Source organism: Vombatus ursinus, unplaced genomic scaffold (genome assembly GCF_900497805.2).
Source record: "Vombatus ursinus unplaced genomic scaffold, bare-nosed wombat genome assembly UNPS02014805.1, whole genome shotgun sequence".
Taxonomy (NCBI): Eukaryota; Metazoa; Chordata; class Mammalia; order Diprotodontia; family Vombatidae; genus Vombatus; species Vombatus ursinus.
The window spans coordinates 9,396,992-9,402,122 of NW_020954583.1; the positions used below are offsets into that span (position 1 = coordinate 9,396,992).

The window sequence follows — 5,131 nt, forward strand, 5'->3', positions numbered from 1 at the left end:
ATTTGACAGATGAGTGAAGGATGAGAGATTTTTTGATGAGAGATTAGAAACAGGAACGTTTTTGATGAAAGATTAAAAGTAGGGATACCGAGTAAAACTACTGAAATAGCCCAAGCTTGATGTAATAGTTGGTCTGCATTGGTATAGTGGAAGCATCAAGGGAGAGAAGGTAAAATATATAAGACGTTACAAAGATAAAATTAGGCAACTAATGGGAGGGAGAGAGAGAGAGAGAGAGAGAGAGAGAGAGAGAGATTTGAGTGTGGATCACTAGCAGGACAGTAGTGTCCTCAGTAGTAATGTTCAAATAAGGAAGGGACAAAGATAGAGTGTGGAGGGAAGGTAATCAGTTCTGTTTCTAACACATTGAGCTTAAGATGTTCAATTTAAATCCAATTGTAAAATGGCCATTAGGAGATAAGAATCTGGAGTTCTGAAGAGAGGTTAGAGATGAATAAGAAAATCTGATAATCATCTCCATAGAGATACTATGTAAATGAATGGCAGCTGATGATGTCATCCAGTAAAATAGTAAAGAAGGACAAAGGAAGAGGGCTTATAACAGAAGCCTGTAAGACTTCCACAATTAAAGGTGTGACACATTTGAAGATTTCATAAAGGATGGAAAGGCAGAGGTCAAGATGGGGGAGGAAAGGCTCTCCCTCAAAGCCCTCCAAATAATTCCAAAAATGACTCTAAACAAATTCTAGAGTAGCAGAACCCACCAAAAGACAGACTGAAACATATTTGCAGCCCAATAGAACTTGGAAGGTCAGCAAGAAAGGTCTGTTGCACCAAGGTGAGAGAGAAGTGCCATCCAGCACTGGCAGGCCTCAGCAAACACAGAGCAGGCCCCAGGGCAACTGAATCACTCGCAGCAGGGGCAGTTTCCAGAAATCTCAGTCCACAGACAACAGAGGAACATGCCTTGGGAGTGACTGAATCAGCAGCTCCAGTGGCAGTTGCATCAGTTACTTCCTGAGCTCTCAGCCCAAAGACTAGAAAGAGGTCAAACAACTGGTCAGAAAGAGATTACAGCTCACCTCTCTCTGCCTCACTAGCCTCAGATGCAGCAGCAAGGAAGGGGCAGAGAGCTGAAGCATGGCCTGAGTCCATCAGCAGACAGTACAATCTAACCTGCACACACCACCACCCTTCACACACACACACACACACACACACACACACACACACACACACACACATACACACCCTCCCCTGCACTGGGCCACCCCACTCCAGATCCTTAGCAACCCATGCATGATGCCCTCAGCCCCCAATACCACCAGCAGCCACAAGACATCCCAGCTGCTTCCAGCCTCTTTCTCCTCTGGGGCTGAGGATGGCAGTGGGCAGTGCGTAGGGATCCAAAGGCACTGTGGCAGTGGGGTTACAACAGCAGACCAGGAGCATCCACAAGAAGCTCTGCAACCTGGAGAAGAAAAAAAGGTAATCTTGGTGATTACCAGGATCAAATGAACTTAAGACTTAATCTTGGAGAAAGGAGAAAGACTTAATCAAGATCAACTGGATGCAGTGTCTAAACACCAAGAAGTCACAAATAACTTGGAATTTGCAAAAGAGCTGCAGTGGATTTTCATGGTCACTAGCCAAGATTTTCAGAAAAACAATAAAAAAGACAGTGCAGGGAGAACAACTCATGTGAGAGGAAGCAGAACAAAAGCATTTAAAGACTGTCCTTGAGCTGCAATTTCTTCTAGACAAGTTAGGGGGTGATGACTTCCTCAGAAATCTGAAGCAAGGTGTCAGTGGTGTGCCCATACTAAGTGAAAATGAAATGTTCATTCTGGATGACTTCTACAAGCTAGTCTAACATTAAGGGGACATGAGCATGAGGCAAAATGAATAGTATGAAGAAGCATCTATTCATCTGTAGGACTTGTTAGATGGAAAGAAAAAAAAAACTGTATGGAACAACCTACAAAGTCCTAAAGGAGTTGTCTGAATGCTTTTTTCAGACTAGTTACTTTGATAGCACCCACAGCCACTGGAATGGCTTGTGTGAGGAAGAAGAGACAGTTGATCTTCCAGCAAGGGAACACCAGGCAGCAGAAGCTGAAGTTGAACCAGCAGAAGAATATGCTGAACAAAATGGAGTTGAGTCAACAGAGTATGTAAATAGTTTATGGCAGAGACTCAGTCCAGCAACAGTGGAAAGGAACAGGTAGATTAATGGACAGCTGAAACAGGTGAGGTGGTAAACTCACTTCATCAGCAGCCACAAGCAGCATCCCCCTCTGTGCCAGAAGTCCACTTTTTGGCTCCAGTGGCTCAGGCTGATCCTCTTGTCAGAAGGCAAGGAATGCAGGACCCCAAGGCACAAATGCAGTGGCCATGCAATTTCATACAGGATTCCATGCTGGACTTTGAAAGTCAGACACTTGATCCTGAGATTGTGTCTGCACAGCCTATGAATCCATCCCAGAACATGGGCATGCCTCAGCTTGTCTGTGCTCCAGTCCACACTGAATTTAAACTTACTCAGCCTAATCCAGAAGCTACACAGGTGAGGAAACCTTTAGTTTCTTCAACTAGTGAGGAATAAACAACATCCTAGTCCACGTACCAGACTTCTCATGCTAGAGAACAGTGACCTCAGAAGGAACCTATCGACGAGATTCAAGCTGTAATATCACTGACTGCAAACCAGCCCCCAGAATCCTCACCCCTTCCTGCTGCTTCTCAGCCCTAGGTATTCCCAGCTGGATCAAGCAAACCTCACAGCAGCAGCATCAATGTCAATGAAGCTCCATTTTAGTCCATGCAAAGGGTATTCAGTATTAATGCCCCCATTGCTCCTGTAAATGAGCTAGAAACTTTAAAGTAACAGAATCAGTACAAGGCCAGTTACAATCAGAGCTTTTCCAATCAGTCTCACCAAGTAGAGCAAACATAATTTTAGCAAGAGCAGCTTCAGGCCATGATTGGTACCTACCATGGTTCCCAGGACCATTCACACAAGGTGGCAGGTAATCACCAACAACATCCACAACAGAATATTGGATTCCCATGTAGTAAGAATTATTCTAACCACTGAGGAGTGTCACATGGAGGATCTCATGTCACTAGAGGCTTAATGAATGGATTTAGGGGCCCTGCCAATAAATTTAGAGGAGGCTATGATGGCTACTACCCTTCATTTTCTAATACTCCAAATAGTGGTTACTTGCAATCCCAGTTCAATACTTCATATGACTACTCCAATTACCAGCACAATGGATATCAGCAAAACTTCAAGAGAAGATCTGGGCAGAGTGGACAGTGGTGAGCCCCTACAGGTTGCACAGGTCCCCAAAGATCCAACCAAGGCATGCCACCAATGAACACTCAGCACTGAACTAAACTGGTTCACAGGATTATGTTTAAACACCAAAAACACACTGGCCAACGTCCCATAACATGTTATCAGAAGAGTTATTATCTATTTATTCTCCCTTTTAGGAAACTCATTGGTACAGGGACTGTTTTCACCCCCTAAAGTCTGGACTAGAGTTGTCAGCTTTATGTTACCTGCATACGGAAGGAAACAATCTTTAGTGGGCATGTACTGTCATAAGCATCATCTTGAGTCTTCAATATGATAGATATCCTTCCTTAGGAGCAAAGAAAAACACACACTTTCAGGGTGATCATGGTTATTTGATTGAACTGGCTTGTATAAAAGCCAGATTGACTCATTTTTGACATTGGATAAAAATTGGCAAATCAGCCTTAAAGTTGTTGTTTTCATGGTAATTGACAAAAACTAAAATATTTCCCATGAAAGGAAGATGAAAAGAGTGGAGTCTGGTTTGCCAGAGCAACTTCAGCTTGTAGCTTTTTCTGGTTTAAATTGGAGCAATGAACATTTAGATTCATACTAAAAGATGCATGGGTCCCTAATTACACAAATAAGGCTGACTACCTTTGAGACAGCACTATTCAGCACCAGGTCAAACTATGGTGGTTAAAAATATATACACATAAATTGCTTTGTAACAGATATCATACAAGACAAAAGCTAAAAATGCAAAATTAAGCTTTGATTGGCACTTTTAAAAAATCTACAAGAAATATGGGATGTAATCTGGATGGCAGCTTCTGTATTTAATGTGAAGTATTTAGAAACTTTTTGGAACACATTTAACAGTTTCTTTGATAGCAATGACTTTTGTAAGGATTGGTACTATATATTTATCATTCCTTATGACACACACATCTTCTGTCACTAATACTTGATCTTGTTATATCTAAATAATTGGTGCAGGTACTGATGGAAATCTCTAATGGATAATCATAAGACTTTTGGTCACATGTCTCTTTCTGCAGCCTGAAAGTTTTTAAAAGCAATGCCTGCTCCTGCCACCCTTTTAATTGCTATCTTTTGAAAAACACCCGTAGGTGTTTGGATTGATTTCCCCTTTTAAGGGAAATGAAAGTCAGCAGTTTCAGTTCTAATGGCATAATTAAAACAAATAAAATGTGTTTATTAAAAAAAAAAGTTGGAGGGTGGAGCCAAGATGGCGGAGGGAAAGCAGTGACTTGCTTGAACTCTGCCTAAATCTCTCCAAATATCTATAAAAAAAATTGGCTCTAAATAAATTCTAAAGCAGCAGAACCCACAAAAAGACAGAGTGAAACAAATTTCCAGCCCAAGACAACCTGGATGGTTGATCTGAAAGGTATATCACACTGGGTGGGGAGAGAAGCGCAGTTCAGCATGGGCACACAGGCTTCAGTAAACCTGGAGCAGGCCTCAGAGGGCTGAATTGGGGGCAGCTGTGGCGATTTCCAGACTTCTCAACACACAAAAGCCAAAGACAACTTGGAAGGTCAGTGGGAAAAGTCTGTTACTGCGGTGAGAGTTAGAAGCTAGATTTTAGCCACAAGTCTCAAGGACTGGCCACGGCTGCCTCCTGAGCTTCCAGACCACAGACTGAGGGGGAATCAAGTGGCTGATCAGAGGGGGATTGCAGGGATCTCTTTGCCAGTACTGAGGCAGGAATCTCTTGCTTTGCCCATGCTTGGATCAGGGTCACAGTTCTGAGGGGTGGTCCTGGGGTGAGGAGGAGTGCTAGCATTGTGGAGCTTGTTGTGTGGTGGAGAGGAAACTTTGCCCCTTATCATACCA

The 5,131-nt window shown here is 42.9% G+C and overlaps 1 pseudogene; it reads left to right on the plus strand.

The window, feature by feature from the left end:
- The first annotated feature begins 1,263 nt into the window (after positions 1 to 1,263).
- LOC114051746 lies at positions 1,264 to 3,358 on the plus strand (annotated as a pseudogene).
- Positions 3,359 to 5,131: the final 1,773 nt, after the last annotated feature.